The sequence below is a fragment of the Podarcis muralis genome, chromosome 9 (assembly GCF_964188315.1).
Source record: "Podarcis muralis chromosome 9, rPodMur119.hap1.1, whole genome shotgun sequence".
In the NCBI taxonomy this organism is placed as follows: Eukaryota; Metazoa; Chordata; class Lepidosauria; order Squamata; family Lacertidae; genus Podarcis; species Podarcis muralis.
Genome location: NC_135663.1, coordinates 49,913,981 through 49,934,369, shown reverse-complemented (window position 1 = coordinate 49,934,369; position 20,389 = coordinate 49,913,981). Strand labels below are relative to the sequence as shown.

The window sequence follows — 20,389 nt, the reverse complement described above, 5'->3', positions numbered from 1 at the left end:
GGTCTGGTCAGCATACACAAAGCTTCAGTTGCCTCTAGCTGCCTGCAAATACAACAACTACTGTAATAGTTGCCTTAGCAGGGCCCTTTGGAGCTGGTCCAGGTCCTTTGTGTTCTCTGTTTGTCTTAGACTCTTGGCTGAACACTGCCTACTTCCCCTGTGAGCCTCAAGCTCCCAAAGACTAGGGCATAATGCAAAGGGCAGACCCCATGCACCCACCATCTTAATTTACCCAGAGGCTTCTGCACATATAGGTAAAGGGACCCCTGACCATTAGGTCCAGTCGTGCCCGACCCTGGGGTTGCAGCGCTCATCTCGCTTTATTGGCCGAGGGAGCCAGCGTACAGCTTCCAGGTCACGTGGCCAGCATAACGAAGCCACTTCTGGTGAACCAGAGCAGCGCACAGAAAAGCCGTTTACCTTCCCATCAGAGTGGTACCTATTTATCTACTTGCATTGTGCTTTCGAACTGCTAGGTTGGCAGGAGCAGGGACTGAGCAATGGGAGCTCACCCCATCGTGGGGATTTGAACCACCGACCTTCTGATCGGCAAGTCCTAGGCTCTGTGGTTTAACCCACAGCGCCACCCGCGTCCCCTCTCTGCACATATACATTACTATAAACAACCTTTATGAACTGGGGAATTGACTCTTCCTTCATATTTCAGTTATGACTGTCACATGATCCTCATATAGAGGGCTAATCAAGTTTACTGATTTGGGGACTTTCAGTGAAGGCTTAGGTGTGGCAATGGATCAGGCAATCTCCCTGGGCCACATATCCACAACTTGTACAACCAAAGACATGAAGAGGTGTTTTATTTTAACTTTTTTTTTGGTCACTAGCATCACTAGCATCTTACGCAAGGGTTCGGTTCTGGGGTTCACATACATAAACACAAACAAAAACAAAATGCATAAAGCCAGGAACCTCTAGAATCTCCCATCCTGCAGAGCCCTTCCTCCACCTTCCCAAAGCTTAGTAAACTCTTGCCCAGCTTTGGGAAGCAGGTGGGAGGGCTTGCACCATCCCCCAAAGCCCAGCTTCTCGCTTACCCAGCTTTGGGATGGCAGTGTGAGGGTTCTTGGATGCAGTCACAGCTTTGCATGGGTGAAGCGGATAATAAATGGAGAATGGATTTCCTACACATTCTTTTTATTTAATTATTTACTTGCTTGCTTACTTACTAACCACAACCGGCACAAAGCTGCAATCACGTAAGTAAAATAAGTGTAAAATTCAAGTTATGTGTATGTGACATTGTCTTATACACAAATAAAAAGAAATCTGTAACACTTTGTGACATAATGAAGATCCCATTTTAAAATGTATATTATTTTGGAAATAACTATTTTATTTTATTTTCATAGCAGATATAAGGTGGCCTTTGTCCACAAGCTGGAATCTAATCTTTGCCAAGAATCCAAAACTTTGCAAAAACACTTGACTTGAGTTCAAATTGGATGGATCTTCTTGATGGAACTCATCTCAAAATCTCTTGGAACCCAAAGCATCTATGCAAAACTATTAATCTCAGAATGTGTCTAAACACCATCCTGGAGACAGGCTGCAATTTACAGTTCTCTGTGACAGACAAATAACTCTTGGAGCGCTGTCATTTAACCCCAGTGATTTCTTTGGTAGTCATGGAAGAAAGGTTTTTATGCCACCATGTCACAGAAGAGCTATAGAATCTGTCAACACTGTATAACTTTACATACAGAAATAATACTATGCATAGGCATTTCAGTCATCAAGAAAGGTATAAACAAGAAGGGGTTTTGATCAGTGCACTGACACACATTTAGTATTGGAAAATCTAGAGATGGAAAGTATATGGGGCTAATATGTCAAGTGTATGCCAGGATTTTGTTCTCTATACTTTAAATGAAAGAGGGCTCTCTCCCCTTTTACAAGTGTAGATAGGAGCTTTACTCTCTCAAGGCGTCTGACACACCTGTCTCATAGCAGCAATACACACCATAATGATCACTGTGTATTCATCAAATGCACACCTATCTTGCCAAAATTTGAAGAGTCTTGAATGGTCAGGGTTCTGTCTATTTTAGAAAGGAAAATAGGAGAAAATATTTTGTCTCCTGGGGTATTCTTTCTGGTATTATCATGGATGAATCCTTTTGTGTTCACCATAGCATGTATAAACCTTGCTGTGCCAATCCAAGCATCACTAATCCAAGTGAGCATTCTTAACAGCTCTAAGACATTCTTTTTGAGCTATGCCTTAATTTATTTGAGGATAAGCATTTGACACTTCATATAATAATAGATCTCTAGATCTCTAAGGCCTTACATCTCTTGTCCTTATATACCATACCTTTCTGTGTATTAGACAAGGGTTTTTTTTACTCCAAAATAAATTTTAAAATGGGGGGGGGGTCATCTTATACTTGGGTAGTGCAGAGTGGGGGACGGGCAATTGGTTGCATCTGCGAGCAGGATCTAGTGGTTGGGTGGGTGAATGGTGTCTGTTGCAAGGGCTGCTTTGGATTGGCTGATGCTTTGTCAAATGGGTGGGTTATTAGTGGATGCGGCAAGGGCTGCTTTGGATTGGCTGCTGCTTCTGCAATTTGGCTTGCGTTGCTTGCGATTGTTAGCTTTTTTCAGTTGGTTGAGTGATTTTTGGCATCCCCCCCCCCAAAAAGCTCAACAACTCTGGTCAATCTCCCCCCCCCCCAAGCTCTTTAATTTTAGTTCCCCAAAATAGGGGGCATCTTATACATGGGGGCGTGTTATACATGTTCCAATTTGTCTCCCATCTTCAGAAAACATACCAGTAAAGCCTAACTATGTAGAAACATAAATTTCAAAATAATGATTAAAGGCAAGCCTGCGTGTGATGCACTGTGGTCACTGCAAAGAGATCCAGGAATCTCTACTCCCTGTGGTGTCTGGCCAAGTGAGGGACCTGCATCTGATTAACAAGCATTGGAATCTGGGCATAAAAATGCTACCTATCTGCTCTAAGTCCACCTGGGAGAAGATTACCCTTTTGACATACTTAATGGCATGCCTATTTTGTCCCTGAGGCACAAGGTTCCTCTGAATTATCAGCAGCACATTTCACTTGGGGCCCCAACATGGCATATTGCCCTTTGTTAAAGGTAAACACATTGCATTGTATCCTTCTGTACACAGAGGATTCTCTTAACAAGTCCAGAAGAGATTTATGTGATTAAAAGGATCAGGGAGGCAATATATCCTTCTTTCTGTATCTTCCAAATCTGCTCCAGAGGGTTGGAAGAATCTTTGGAACAGAATGAAAAGTAGCATCCGGGGAACAAACCTGAATTTTAAAAAATAGCTTCCCTCCCCTTCCATTCATAGAAACCTCTGTCAAATAAAACAACTTTCTGTGAATGGAATGAGACCACACTGGAACAGCCCATGACATAAAATTAATTTGTGAAATACTTGTTTTCTCTGAATCCACACAGTGAATCATTAGTGAAATTAACTTCTAGCCAGAGGTTCATTTTGTTTAACAATTGGTCCATTGTGTAGTGTTTATGTATATACACATTTGTGTTTCAGGATGTACAACTTGAAATGCCTCTTCCTATTAACACTGCTTACTAATCCATTACTTTAATATCTTTGAAGAAGTGTCTAAAATCAACACCTGTAGACTTCTCAAAGACTTCTGAGCAGAATGCAAGTTCACTGCCCTCTCATCCTGTTTCACATATCTGTTTATGTAATACAATGTTTCTAGACTGTAATTGACACCAGTAAAGGAAATTCACACAAAGATATTATGTCACAGCAGGCTCTGCACTGGCAAATCAGAGAAAACACACACACAAGCGAAACCCCTTCAGAGAGCACTGCAATGATTTATAAATGAAGCTGAGAGCAGAGGTGTGATATATGAGAAATATAAGCAATTAAATGTGGGATATTGCTGGGTGTTGACAACAGACCGTGTATAGTACATACAATTCAACACCTTCATGTTCCCATGAGGTGTCAAGATTCTCATCCTCACATTATTCTACACCTTTAACAGGAATTGCATGGTATAGGCACTGATGCCCATGTGTGGTTCTGCCATGTTTCAAATAAAGCAACAAAGGAATTAGATTATGAACAAAGCAGGTAATTTTAGTCAGCTTGGCTAGAAAAGCTGTGGGGGAACTATAAGCAACATTCATAAACTTATAAATATTAACAATTTAAGCAATAGGCTATACTACAGGTTTAACTACTGCAACATGGCCAAACATTCAGAAGAACTGTAATGGTTGTGAATATGTGTTTGAGAGTGTTCCCAATAATTAAAGGAAATGAGTGTGCCTTTAAAATGTTCTCTCTTTGATTCTGTTGATCAGTTTGTCATATGTTGTTAAACCACTGTCTCACATGAACTAGACAATCTAACTGATATTACACTTTTATATGTCTGCATGACTGTGGCTCTAGGGGCAAGAGGTAAGTGTAAAATGTTCCAATTCTTCAGTACTCTGATGGTAGTGAAAACCTCCATCCAGCCTCTCAGAGCCAAAGTCTATTCTATACACTTCTTTCACGCTAACATATAATATACTGAACAGCAGGGAGTTGTAGACTGCTATAATGACTCATGATTTAGTGAGATACAGTGGCATGTTTAAATAGATTCCAGACTAAATACCTGTGGGCAAACAGCATTAAGAAGTGGTATCAGTACTACTGATTATTCAATGAAAATGTATCTTAGTTCATAAACTAATCAGATTCCTAATGATTATTAGTCCCCCAGGGGAGAGAAAATTAAGATAGAAGTAGTTTTTAAAATTACCTTTTGGACTAAATTCTATTTTAATTTTAATAAGTATGTATATTTTATTTTCTAAAGCATTATGTAGTAAGGTACTTTGCAGCTCCAGCTGAAAGATCTGCTACAGGGTTACAGGGTAGCCCCAACTCCACTACAGCAGTGTGGTTAATCCTACCAAGCCACAAGGCAGTAGAATTTTAGGATCAGATCTTTCCTCCACCTAGATGGGCTACCTTCCCAGGTTGACAAGCCCCATCTGCTCCTCACTTCCCTTCTTTATTGCTGGACTCACTACTAGTCTCGTCGCTCAATCCACCAGAGCCTATCTTTGCATGCAATGAAAGTTCCTAACTCACGGAGGGTCTGAGATCCATTGGCTACCCTCATCTGGTTTAGCTGGCCATTTGAAGCTGGGATGTGGTTGTTGTCACATGTGGAGTGCAGGATGAGGATCAAAGGTGGACAAACTACTCCAGAAGCAGCATGACTTCCTCCACACCAGAGGTACTACCCCTCCTCTAACACACCATATGGCATAAACCCCACCAGCTTCAGGAGTAAACCCCATGGGAACATCTCTGAGAGAAGAAAAAGCTAAAGAGTAAACCCTACACAAATCCGGAGGCTGTTGGATGCCTTCTTGTACACGTCCTCCCGCCAACTCCTGCAGCCAAGCTGCTACAAAATGTATTTGGTCTGCTTTCTTTTGGACCACATCAGTGAGGACGAGAGGGAGATATTGTCATCTGGGCAGCCCAGGACCTCCATACACACGGTCCAGGCTTGCACCCCGGAGATATCACTTCGGTGCTGCTTTCAGCAAAAAAAATGCGGGAGGCAGCAACTATGAGTTACCATCTCTGATGTAACATCAGGTGCCGTGATTTCCCAGTGGTTTGACTTCACCTCCCGAGGCACACTCCATTGTCTCTTGAGACAGACAGATGCCAACAACAACAAATCCTACAAACCTCCCTCAATACAATCTTTATAACATAAGGAGCTGCTTTATACTGAGTCACACCAATGGACCTCTCAGTATTGTGCTTAAATGCTTAAATATTCTGCCAGCCCCAGAGACAAAACAATGCTGGGTACCTGGAGACCAAATGGTCCCAAAGATTCCTTCAGCCATTCACAGCTGCCTTAGCACCGAGAGACTGCATGGAGGCAATCACTTCACCTCCACCAAAAGTCCTGAGTGCTTGTTAAACTATATTCTATTTCTTACCCTGGTCCACACTATCTCAATTACAAGAAGAGCTGATTTTGCTTGGCATTTGACTGTCCATTGCAGTCTTTAGACAGGGTTGGCTAAACCCTAGCCCAGGGGCCTGAACCACACCTGCAAGCCATTTTTTTCTGGCCCCTGGAAATACACCAATTCTGGTGCTGCCAGTAACAAAAACCCAAGACAAAGTAAAACACCACAGCACAGTGGTGGCTTAAATTTCTCTCCTCAACCCAGCACCCTGAATGAGAATGCAAATCACCCCTCCTAATCATTAGATTGATAATTTGACAAGCAGAGGGAGAAAAATTCTACTTCTCCCTCAAACTAGGAATTTTTAGGGATTCAAACCCTACTCCAGTGGTATGCATTAGGGAAGGGTGTTTTTTTTAAGAGGATAAATTTCCCAGGAAAGATGGTGGGGGTAAACATCATCCCACAACACAAACCCTATTACCCCAAGAGTAGTTGATGGCAAGTGTATTTTTGTGGATACAGCCTCTTTTTCCTGGGTGAGAGAGATCTCTCAGTTGACAATTGACTTGTCCATCAAAATGAAAGATTCCCTCACTTTTCCACTTCCTCCCCACTCAAGCATAGTGCATTTTCCTGGTCATCATGGCTTGACCATTAATAATAATAATAATAATAATAATAATAATAATAATAATAATAATAATGTAGCACTTGCCTTAAATGTTAAGCATTTGATGGCACCTGAGTATACAGACAAAACAGTATTTAGTATCCCATTCAAGATAACTTGTTAATGGCACAATCTGATTTTAGAATGTGAGTAGGTCATCCAAATCACCCATTATTTGCCTTGCAGTCTGGGAAGAATACAGAGCTGACACCCCCCACCCCCCCCGTATTTAATCTCTTATGTTATACATTTCTATTAGCTTTGCAAAGAATTAGCAACAAAAAATGCCAAATCAAAATAAGTGATAAGTACTGCAATATCTTGCTCAATTCCAGATTAGTCACTATTCTTACTATAAAGATGGTGGTGTCATAGAACTTTGGACTTGACAAAGTGAGGAGGAGTTTATTACACCGTGAATGCCTAGCACAAGAAAGTCCTTTGGTACAGCTAAGATAAGAGTGTTCTATTATGACTAGTAACACCCTTCTCTATTCAATCTTCTCAGTTCTTCTGACCCTTGACAATCTGCATCAAGTATGTGGATAAACATCACTCTATCAGTGAATCTCCATCTTCTTCTTCCTTTCAAATTTGAAGTAAGAGGTTCAAAAAAATGTCAACCAAACCCTGAATAAGATATTTTGTGTCCTGCATAACACTAGATTATTTATTCTGCCACTTGACACAGGCTTTGCCTTTTTTCTGTGTATGAGATTTCCCACCTTAACCTTAAATTATTCTCTCTCTCTGGTATTCATTGATAGTCTCTGAAGCTCAGGCTTTATTCCCCTTCAAGGTTTATTCATCCTCTAAATACTCATCAGCCAGTGCAGGCTATAAAGAGAGTTCCCAGCAGTAGTTTTTAAAAATAAAAAAGATAAAATGCTCAGCCTCTGAACACTGAAGGCTCTAGTGACAGTACCTGGAATGCCTCCTGTTGACAATGATGGTTATCACTGGGGGCAACTGAAATCTGTTCATTCTGAACTGTCTTCAGAAATCACCCTTATCTGATTGTTCTTTCAGATCAAAAGAAATAAGAAGACAAAGTAAGCCATGCATATTCTTGCCCTGTGCACTTTGTTGTTAAAAGAGGGAGGAATCCCACTAGGAACCCTAAACCACTTTTAGATATTACTAATCTTTTCTGTGGATTTCTGTTTTCTCCCCCTTCATTTACTGCCAACTGCCATTGATATTTTAATGGCACAGAGAAGCAACTGTCAGGAATTACCTGTGCAAAACACACAGCAGAATCTCGATAGACAAAGTAACATATCTTGCTCTAAGGGAAATTACATGTAATTCACAGTATTTACTCCCAAGATTAAACCATTTCCCCTTGTTTAATAAGGTAACTGTAGGTCTCTAAAAATAACTTCCTGAGCTTCTGAATGTGGTATTATTCACCCTATATTTTAGGCATTTCTGAAGTGTGTTCATATGTTTGCTTACATCATGTTCAGTTTCAATTATGTAACTATGCTGTCCTGTTTAGAAGAGATGAAATTACATACCAGAATATGCCTATTACATCAACAGAGCCAGCACTACTTTCTGGCAAATAATCTTTCTAATACAGAAGGAACTGCCTGCTAATTTAATAGAAATAACATAAGAGTACTTGGCATTCCCTTGAAAATGTGTTTCTTATCGGACACAGGAAGTCACTTTACATTAAACTGGGATTTAACACAATGTAACATGTCAAATGCTTAGTTGAAAAACAAATTGGAATAGAGTTGCATACAGTACATCTGAAGTATTGCAATCAGCTTCATACATTAAGACACTCACACATGCAGAGTTTAGGAATTCAAATGGTGAGGCAGTTTTTGGACCACTTCCCAATACCCAGTGGGATCTTAATGGGACCTCTGCAAATATAAAAGCAACCTAAGCCCCTGAAAAACATCTGAACAAATGAAAGAATTTGCTCCGGTAAAGGTCTCTAAGCCTGTAATACAGTTGCTAGAATAACATATTTCAGCATGTTTTCATTAACCCATTTTTCATTTTATGATTTCTTATTTTGACATTAATTGAATCAAGGAATTAATTTTTCAGCTACCGATGTGTATCCTGAATATACTCTTTTGTTCCAGAAGAAAGTGGTACTTTGTTGTTGTTGTTGTACCAATGCACCTTAATGAAGAGTAACTGCATCTGACCCTGCTATTTTCTGTCTTTGTTCAGCAACACATCCAAGTGCCTTTCTCATTTTTTCAATTTCCACTAAGAAGCAGTAAGATCATGAAGTGCTGACCATCTTACCCGTCAACTTCCAACTTCCTTCTCATTACGGTCATTATTTTTTTTAAGCCTAGCAGTAATGTTGTTTTAAAAAACAATGGCCTGCCTTGTACACTAACCCCTTGTATGCTGAGTCAATGCACTTGCACTTCTGGTTCAGGTTTTGATATTGGACTAAGGAACATGGATGACAACTCTCTAGGATACTAGGCTACCATTAGCTACAAAGGAGAGAATGAATGAAAATGCCTCCTGCTGTCCTTCTTCATTAAGTAGGAACTGGCCTGTTCTAAACCACACTAGTATAGGTCCTGGGGTCAAATCCTGATATAGAAGGGGAAAGACTGTTACAGTCTTTCTTTTTCAAACACTCCACTCTTTCCTACAAAAAGAGCTTCTACATTAAGTACAAACTTACCACAACCTGACACTTGGAACAAAACAACTGTCATTATTGTACATGAAATGTACAGATGTTATAAACTATTTCAACAGAGTCCCAGGATGTTGAACAAACAGTCCAAACCTCAGTTCTTGCAATACAGGTAACTCACACCTTATGTGAGGGTTCGGTTCCGGGGGTCCACGTGTATATGCAAAAACACATGAAGCCAGGAATCCCCAGAACTGGCCCCCCTGCAAGGTGGGGGGCTACCTGGCTTCCAGAAGGTGGCATGAAGTCTCTGGCAGTGTCCCAAAGCCTCCCCCTGCATCTCCAAGGCCCTGTAAGTGAATACCCAGCTTTGGGAAGGAGGCAGGAGAGCTCTGGGATGCTGCCAGAGCCCTTGTGCAGTCTTCCCAAAGTCAGGTAAGCCTGCAATTGAAGATTTGCACAGGTGTGTGTAGGGAAATAACTGGAGACTGGGTTTCCACTACTCTCCATTTACCGGTAGTTATTCCCCTCCCCTGCAGACCTGTGATTGAGTAAGTTAAATAAGCAATAAGTTGCAAGTTACCTGTATATATATTCACCCAGTAGCTTCAGGACACAGGTACTGACACTCTTGATTTCTAGACTGACTAGTTTATTTCCCTGAGGCAATGAAGGTCAGAGGAATACATGAAAACACATACAAAAATCACAACACAAAATAGTTCAGAGTTTGTTTTTGAAAGAGTAGCCTCTTGCATATAAACAGCATGTTAATAGCAGAGCAGATTAGGAAGCCACAATATTTGTTCTTCAGAACTAAGTTTAAAAGTAAGTCCATCATCAAAAACATTAACTGGGACTTCTTAGAAGGAATATTGCTACAATGCTGAAACAATGAATATGTATGTCTAAATTATTAACTACAGGTTATGCCAGTATTTAAATAAGTGTGCTGAAAAGCAGAGAAAAATTGTTTATTTTTTTAAACTGGGCCTGCAATATTTTATGATTCACATTTTCTGTTTCTTTGAAAACATTTCTCCTTTTATGCATATTTAGTGACACTTTAACAATGACCGTTTTCATTATAACGCACAGTTAAATCTGATTTTCAGAACAAGGATTAGATTTGAGTAATGTTGTTGGGAATTGCAAACTGAAATGCAGTAAAATGAAATAGTTTTTGTTTTGTTTTGTAAGAAAAGGGTCTTTAGGAATGTTCACATGAAGTCATGTGTTGGCTGTGGTGCCGATGAAAATTGCCCACCTATAGCCATTTCCCTTCCTCGGTTGTGGTTTCAGGAGTGGGATTTATTTATTTTTGTCTGGTCCACAGTTGGGGAAGAAGGGATTAAAACTTCTCCCTGCACTAATCTTATTTCCCCCAACTGCTTTTTTAAAAAATTAGAAGTGTGAAGTGCAGCCACACAATTCATGTATCTAGTTTGGCCCTTAGCCATTTCATCCCAAACTGCAAATGGCTAGGACACTTTCCAACTGTAGATTTCTCATCCTCATACACAGTCAGGAGTAATTTGATAGAGTCCTAACACAGCTTCAAATTCTACTGTGTGATAAATATGAAAAATGTTCCTGCTTCTCAAGTCACTTCTGACACGGCTTTGCATCTTTTGTTGTCACATTTTCTCTGCCATCCTGCACCTTCAACAGGAGACAAAACAGGCAAAAGCTTTCTACTGCACTGCATGCTGGGAAAGCTTTTCTTGATGGATTTCTATCCTACAATTGTTACAGGCAAACCTTCCCCAGCCCCCCATACAAGATCTATTTCTCTTTGTTAAACTTGGAAGGTGTCCCATTATTGTTACCTATTCCAGGAAAAGGCTTACAGGAAGACAAGAAAATTGGAGGGATTTGGCAAGCCTGCATTATGCAAGTAGAAGTGCTCTTCTTGTACATCACTGGATCCAGGCCACTGAAACTACTATGGCTTACTTCTGAGTAAATATATGCAAATGAAAGTATCCTCCTGTAACTGGAAGTGCATACGCAAAAGACTATACCATGGACATAAAATACGACACACTGTAATTCAATATAAACTTTGTAATGATAGATTTTAAAATTATATATAATAATTTTAAAATCTATCATTACAAAATCTATCCTTACAAAATCTATCATCATTATATATACAAAGTTTATATTGAATTCAATTATATTGAATACACACACACACACTTAATCTATACATGGCATGTTATAATAAATACGTATACAACAGATTTACTTGATATGTTAATTCACATGTACAATGCTATAAAAACATCCAGAAGATGCAACCTAGGTTCTATAAATTGCTACAAATATTCTGTTCCTCATCAATATAAGAAAATTAAAGAATTCAGGAAATGATTTAAACCACGCTTTTCTACTTTTGTTAGTGTTGAACTAGTATAAGAAATCCACAATAAATTTCGACCATTTACAGGTGGATGAGTTGCCAGTATATATGTTTTTGCACTTGGAAACCACCCTTTTGAACACTTTAACAGAAATTATGGTTGGTTCCTGCCAAAGGTGTGCACCTTTAACACCCACCTGTCTTTTGCTCAGCCCGTGAAGTCAAGGATTTCAAGCAGCAAAGCTTTTACTCAGAGGAACATTTTGCAGATTATAAGTCAGAAAATATTTTTTTCTAAATACCTTAATAACCATTGCCATACAATGCCTTGTTCCACTTTATGATGCTAAGAATATATTCAGTGTAGCAACTGCAGTCTAGCCACACTAACAATAGGTGACATTTTAACAGAGACCTGTGAAAGTGAGTGCATACATAGGAAAGCATACAGCACATGCTAACAAGGGGAAAAAATACTATGGCTTTATCCCTGGCAGATGTAAGGTAACTTTCTACTCCTCCGTTTTATGAAAAGAAATGATTGTATTGGTTTTGTTAGGAAACAGCATATCCAAGGAACCTCCTCTCTTTCCCAAAAGGATAGACAGTTATGAATAGTTATCTTTCAACGTGCCTCTCATAGGAGCACTAGAACATTCAAGTCTATACATTAGCTATTAAAGTCTAAATGCTAACCCTGGAAAAATTCACCACAAGAGAAGAGCAATTTTCATATAACTGACAAAAGACAAGTTTGAACAGAGGATACTTAAAGGTTGACATGCTTTATTATAGTGGTATTCACACAGATTGCTGTTTCTCTGAAGAAACAAATAGAGACCAGACCAAATGTTAGGGAACTGAAATAATATTATCAACAATGCACTTCAGTAGAAAATAGGACTGCTTTTGTATCTCATATAGAGTTATATTTTTATGGCAGAAAGCCCACACAAATTATTATGTTCCTAGTACAGGGTGCCTGAAATTAGCCACAATAGCACCTATTAGCAATAATAGGAGCTCTTCCCCTTCTCCTCTTGCACACCGCAGACAATCTACCCTAAGGAGAATTATAGATAATGTATCTTTCTCAGGATTTACAGGTTTGCAGCACATGTAAAATATGTAAGGGGAAATGGATGGTATAGTCATTAATTTGCCATTCTTTTCCAGGCAAAATTATGTGCAATTATGAGAATTTCTTATAGTTTGGTATGAGGATAAACTTATACAAAACTTTCTAAGCACGATTAAAGACAAAATTTATCACGGTGAAACACTTTTCCTAAACTGGTTTGATTCTTCCTGCACATGGAATACAGAACAATGCAGATGACTTGCATTGCATACAAGATGCTCAAAACCCCCATCCTTTCCTTTCACAAGGTTTTGATTAATTACTCACATTATTTTTCATGAAGGCCTATGTTATCACTTTTCTCATAGATCCCAATGGTAGAAAATAAGACTTAGTGCCTGAGAGAATTATTAACAAGACCCCTAGTGATTAATGCAGGTGAATGCAACACTCTGCTCCTCTGTGACTTAGCAACCTGAAGTCTGAACTGCTTACATATTTTGAAAGTTAACTTAAAATAGAAAACTGAGCTTTTACAGCTCAGTTTAATAATGATAATGTAGGTGAATGGAGCCCTTTGGTGTGATAGTATAAACATGCATGCAAAGGCTACTTCCTTTTTTCTCTCATCAAGTGGCAGCTACTCCGTGCTGCTTTCATAGGCTGTTTTTAACAGCCTCACAACCTAAGTACAAATAATTGCAGGCTGGTTGGCAACAGTCCCTTCCTGGGCTTTTTGAGTGGGTGATTGCTGACCAACTCCAGGTGCTTTTGAATCAGAATGACTTTCTGGTCCCTTTTTAATCAGAGTTTAGCCTCCACTTTAGCACTTGATCACTCTGTATGATGAGCTATGTTGGAAAAGAGACAGAAGGGATGTGACCTGTTATTGATCATCCTAGATCTGTCAGTTTTGAAAAAAAATATCAATCATGGTTTCCTTCTGGGTAGGTTGTCAGAGCAGGGGGTGGGAAGTACTGCTTTTCAGTGATTTTGCTTCAGCCTGGGTGGGTTAATCCAGAAGATGGTACCTGGCAGGTACCTGGCCCATGAAACCTCCAGTATGGGGATTGTACTGAGTTCATTCTTATCATCTGGAGTTTTGGAGTGCATTGTCATCTATATGCAGACGACACTCAACTCTGTTTCACTTGTAAATCTCAGATAGGTAAAGCAGCGGACATGCTGAGCTTGTGTCTGACTGCAGTAAAGAACTAGATGAGCGCCAATAAACTGAAACTCAGACAATACAGAAACAGAGGAAGTAATTCCTCAGTTCAGACACATGGAATTCTGCCAGTTTGGGTTGGGTCACACTCCCCTTAAAGGATCAGCTTCATGGTCCAGAGTACTCATGGATCTACTACATGGTCTCCTTGACTTGGAGTGCTTTCTAACAGCTTTGGATAATGGCTCACCTATGCCCATATATCCTGGATTCAGTGGTATATGCCCTGGAAACCTCATGCTGCAGTGGGGATGCCTTTGAAGATGGATTGGCAGAGTAGGCTCTAGCATGTCATAATGAGCCAGTTCAAGCAGTAGATGAGGGTGGGCAACAGAAGCAGCCACCATTCCTTCTGAGCCCCAGCCCCAACTCTCCTCTGTTGCATGACAGAGGCATGTGTGCCACATGACCTGGATTGTATCATCTAAACTAGCTTGCTTCCCTCAGGTGTGGTGAAGGATGCTGTCCCATTGCCAGCTTGGATGGCAGTTACAAAGAAGCTCTCCTGAGGGACATTCACTTTGTGCCGACTCTGATATAATTTTGGCACTGGGTGAAAACACTTATTTACTCTCATGTATTTGAATGTTGGTGGTTGTTTCTTTGGGATTATTTCATATTGTATGTGACCATGCCATGCTTTCTGGGAAGAAGGTGGTCTGTTGCTTGACTGTATAATGACTTATTGATGTAATCATTAGAATGGATGCTTTTTATTCTGTTTTAATCTCTGACTTTTTCTGTGTATTTTTACATTATCATTATCATATGCAACCTTGTACCTCACCTTGAGATGATTTGTAAAAGGCAATTAAAAAGTTTAAATTATCACCATCAACATTTTTTTTAAATAATATTAGACTGGCAGGACTCATTCTTGACAATGGTTTCTGCTAATCACTGGCTTGTTATCAAGACAATTACAAATTGGCATTGTTATCAAGATGATTACAAATTAGAATACCATAGATTTTATTGTCTTCCTAGCTATCAAAGTCCAGCTGACTGGATTCTCCCTTTATGATGATCAATTTATTATTATTTATTACATTTCTATACATTCATCTGAAGATCACAGGGCAGTTTACAATATAACCCTGTTGTTTTTATTTCTTTTTCTAATTTTAGCCACATGCTCTTGATGGGGCTACCATGCCACCTCTCTTGAAGCTCCATGCAAGTGCACATATTTTTGACACATAATTTGCTGTTTTATCTAGATGCAACAAACTATTACTTGCACTGGCCATTGTTTGCTAGTTTGGATGTGTGGTGTGCCACTGCGTTAAAGGAAAGGGGATGAAAGAAGAAAGAGTTGGGAGGGCTACATCTCAATAAACTCTGATTTTTTTTTTATTCCCTAAATGATATATTTCTGCATACTAATGCTCAGAAAATAACAAGAATGTATAACCCCTATATGCCCTCAGTTTTTAAAGCTTCCTAGTACAATTCATTTTTGAGTTAGTAAATCCCAAAAACCAGTTTAAATGAATCCCTCACACTTTTTCATTTTAAAGGTAAAAGTGGCTGCTATGTTAGTCTCACCAAATCCCATTTATCCTTTTTTCAAGGTTCATGAGCTCTGAATTTATGGAATCTTGGCTACTATTGAGAAAACTCATTGAGGTATAGCCGAGGGGCGTTTAACCATGTACAACTGCAAGTCTCCATGGTTGCTACATAAATGCTGTTCAAAATAATCAAGACCTGCTGATCACCAGATTGCTAAAAAATAAAATACTTCAAAGTCATGGACAGTACACATAATCATAACTCAGTGGCTTTTTAATTTTAGGATTGTGGATACTGAGAAAGTTGCAGTGTTTTAATATATACCATATGCATTAAGATTTTGCAATCCAGCAGGGTCCCACTTTATATCAGCTGTGATAAAGCATGGTACAATATGGATCTTCATAAAATCATGAAGTTTAGTACGTTAATTTGTTCTGTTTTTGCATTTTGTCTCCTTCATTGTCTACATTAAAAGGTTGTGGAACAAAGAGGGGGGGGAAAGTGTATACATAGACTAGATAAAGGGAAGAAAGAAATGGTGTGGGCAAGTGGGATAAATGGTAATAGTTTGACTCCAACAAACAGAAAAAAGTGAATGTATCAAACTCAAAATTTAGCTCTAGACAGTCTTATAAGGGTTGGAAGGAACCCAAAGAGTAATCTAATCTAGTCTTGAGGGTGGAAAAATATTTCAAATTCCTAGCAACTAATATGACATTTTAGGTACTAGACTCGGTACGACTGGAAAAGACAACAGAGATATTTAAGTAGATATCTTGTGGTTTAAAAAAAAATTAAATGGAGCCGCGCTGAGCCTTGATTCAGATCAGAGCCATGGGAGAATTCTTTCTCACCATGCCAGCTTCCTAATCCAAATCACCCTGCTGGAACTATTTGCCTCTTGGGCCAAAACATACAGGGACCCTCCTATATTTCCCTCCATGTTATAAATGCTGCTGTTTTGAAGCTGGGGGGACTCAGATGAGTGAAATGGTATGGAGAAAGGGTTAAAACTATACCCTGTCCTCAAAAGGGTGTATCAGGAGCTTTATTTAGCCCTTAAAAATGTAGCAGATCTGCTGCTTTCATGTCTAGCTTGACCCTGAAAATTCCTAGGCGGTAATATCAATTTCCCCCCAGCTTCATTCAATTCTCTGCCTTACAGCACATCACCAGATGTTCATTTATTATCTTTTAAATCTCTTTACTGGGGGTCAAATACACCAATGACAGTTTGGGGGGGGGGAATGAAACTTTTTTGTCAGTCTTCCATGACTCCCTATTCCAGATAATCATCAACAATCTGTAAATTGACATTTGCCTGCCTCATTAATTTACTGAAAGCTCAAATTCTACCCTTTTCAGAAGGGCTGAGGAAAAGTTGCTAGCAAAGCTTTCTTATGTAAGGTCCCAGCCTCCAGCATCCTTGAGCCACCTGAGCACCGTGAAAGGGGAGTTTTTTAGCCACTGAGAAATCTTCTCACTCTTTGTGCTGATTGGAGCCAGTGTTAAAGGAGGTGAGTCAGCTACTGAGAATTGGCTTCTAGGGTCACTCTGCAGAAGGAGCACAGAAATAACACTGCAGAGGAGGAGTTTTGTATGTTCTAAAGTGAAGCATTTAGGCATACTGAAAACACAAGGGGCTTCAGTCTCAGGAGAATAGTATGCAAGTTTTGTTACATACAACTTCAAGGAAAACACAACATTGCAAATAATTCGCTGATGTACATGCACAGAAAATAGTAGATCTATGAAACACATGGAGATCTGCATAACTAAAAGATTATTGTATAATTTTGGAAGGCAGTATGACTGTGACTATCATGAAGGGGCCCTGCACTTCTAATTTTGCCACTATTCTACTGGGTGCTAGGGGCAAAAAGTGATCAAAAATGCTGTTTAAAGTTATTAGTTACTCATAATAGCAACAGGTGCTTTTTCATAATAGACAGATCACTACTTCCCTTAGCATCATGTGAAACTCCTTGACAAACCTGAATTATTGTAACATATCCCACCAGTTAGATCCTTACCTGTGACCCAGCAAAATGGTTTTTCATCTTAGCCATTGTTTTACACAAAACATACTATTCTGGCTTTTGGGGTCATTCGAATCTCAGCTGATCTGCACATGTTTGCAAGCAACCTGCATACACACTATATACACACATACACACATCATTTTATTTATATGCCACCTTTCCATAGTTCAAACCATGCTCAAGGTGGCTTACAACATGAAAAAATACATAATTATCACATAACAAAAGTAGTAATAAACAATAAATCAAACATCAATAAATAAAATATCAATAAATACACAACCAGACTGAACAACATTAATATCCATAACAACAACAATCCCTCCCCCCCAAAAAACCCAACATCCCAGCCCAAGAGTATGACAACTCTTTTAGATGACCCCTCTTCTGCAAAATTTGTTGAGACTTTCCCCCAACATGTCTGGAGCACAATGTCACTAGCCTCCTTCAAAAGAATCCCTAAGATTCAGCTTCAGTATGAATCACCAATGGAAGAGACCAACTTGCCCCTATGTGTGACCTTTGGGATATGTTTGCTAACAAACTTCTACTGTGTTTTGTGCCATTTGAGAATACTACAACTGATGAGCAATTAGTGCTATTCAAAGGAGGATGGCCAATGAGGCAGCATATTCCATTCAAACATGGACATATGGCATAAAATTCTGACTACATTGCAATTTCAAAACACCATTTTTTATGATACATATATATATCTGAGGAAGAAAGAGCATGCAAAGACCAGACAGAGGCTGAGAAATGTAACAACACATGGATGAAATATAACTGATAAGTTCTCCACTACTGACCAATGGATTACCTATGACAAACCGGATGCTAGTTGGCAGATCGGGGAAAAACCATAAAAACAGAAATCCAATTGCAGTTTCTTGACCACAAACCAGAAATGTCCACAGCAACATTTTTGGTTTTTAAGATTTCACACGTGAGTTTCCAAAGAAAGGAAGGGCAGTGATTCTTGTTCCTTCAATGCATAATGATACAGAGATCTCAGACTAAACTTTCAACTCAGAAAACATTCTTCATTTTAATAAAGCTCAGGGTGGTGTGGATGAGCTGGTGAACTGGTCCTTATATACACTTCAGAATGTGTGAACAGTGGTCAATTGGGTCTGCATTTTCAAATATGGTAGGCAATATCTGCTTAAATGCCCATACTGAATTACCCACAATGACGTGCATGTTCCAAAATATATTTCTCTTCCTAGTAGAACTAGGACTGAAGTTGATCAAATTCTGGGTGAGTCTAGACACAGAGCCATTGGTAGGGATTGTCACTGTTAGCACCAAGAAAAAGGGAAGAGTCATCTATACCAGGGGTCAGCAAACTTACTGCGCCTCAGGCCGGTGTCTCCAGCACCGATCACGCGGCAGGCCGTAGCGCGAGGAGTGTGTGCCCATATGTGCGCGCACACACTATTTCTGGCGCACTTCCGGGTTGGAGGAACACCGGAAATAGCTTGTGTGCATGTGCATGAGCCTCCCCCGACCCGGATGTGCACCAGAAATAACGCTTGCGCATGCACACAAGCTATTTCCACTGCTCCTCTGACCCGGAAGTGGGCAGCTGCGCAGTGCAGCGCTGGTAAGAGCAGGCGGCCTCAGTGGGCAATGGGGGTCACTGTGGGCCGGATAAACAAGTCCCTTGGGCCTTATCCGGCTCGCAGGCCCTAGCTTGGGGACCCCTGATCTATATGTTTGATACAATATCAGAAAATCACAGCAACAATGTGTTTTATGTCCTACAATTAATCCATTTGTGAAATGTGTTGATTGTACATAGCTGCTCAAGTACATGTGATATGGCTGCTAAGCCCATGAGATTTAAGAATAAGAATAAGAGTTTGGATTTGATATCCCGCTTTATCACTACCCTAAGGAGTCTCAAAGTGGCTAACAATCTCCTTTCCCTTCCTCCCCCACAACAAACACTCTGTGAGGTGAGTGAGGCTGAGAGACTTCAGAGAAGTGTAACTAGCCCAAAGTCACCCAGCAGCTGCATGTGGAGGAGCAGGGACGCAAACCCGGTTCACCAGATTATGAGCCCACTGCTCTTAACCACTACACCACACTGGCTCTCTTCTTGTTCCCATAACTCACTATTATTGCACTTCTATACTTCAGCAATATATTTTCATGTTTTAAAAACTGTCAGGTCAATTTAGACTGCACATACTGCCTAGGTTTTTGTACTTTACCTTGTGGGTGTTGTTCACCCAAATGACTTGCATGTAACAAAACTGTTTTACTGGAGAACATAAAGTCTCAGTGTTGACATGATTTAATTATTATTATTTACTTGCTGATACATTTTGAGGTACATTTTACTCCAGTACCAGACTGGTGCAGTCTAAAGGAATGTGAGCAAGGAAATTCTGCAAATGATGGTTATTTTAAAAAAATGAAAACCTAAACATATTACATCTTTTTAAAATGATAGAAAAAAGTAAAATATTTAAAAAAAATATTTTAAAAATGAAAATCAAGTTGTAAGACTAGTAAAGGATGGTAGACAAATAGTTGTAAACAAAGCCAAAATGGTGTGCTACGGTTTTCTAGTACAGTACTGTCTTGACCACAGTTACTAAAAACAATGGGCCTTGTAACAATTTAACAGATGGAAAGTTTTGTCCTACCTCTTCCTGTTTGGAGCACTTCCTGTGTTTTCTGCTTATGACAAAAGGTATTCCGGTGGGGCACAGAGGAATTCTGTAAGACACATAGTACAAAACAGGAAGTTATCAAGGCATCCGAAAATCTTTTTGCAAGTATTTTGACATGTGTTACAGCCAATAGTATCCAGATTTGCCCCCCTGATGCAGTGATATCCTGCAAGTTCTTCTTATGTGTG

The 20,389-nt window shown here is 39.6% G+C and overlaps 1 protein-coding gene across 2 annotated transcripts in view; it reads right to left on the bottom strand.

Annotated features, from left to right (window-relative positions):
- TENM3 (teneurin transmembrane protein 3) overlaps nt 1-20,389 on the bottom strand; it is a 1,264,183-nt gene that overhangs the window by 441,122 nt on the left and 802,672 nt on the right. For both annotated transcript variants that reach the window (XM_077934193.1, XM_077934194.1), the window contains one exon: nt 20,175-20,247. The gene's annotated coding sequence lies outside the window, so the exon portion shown is untranslated. The remainder of the gene's footprint in view (nt 1-20,174; nt 20,248-20,389) is intronic.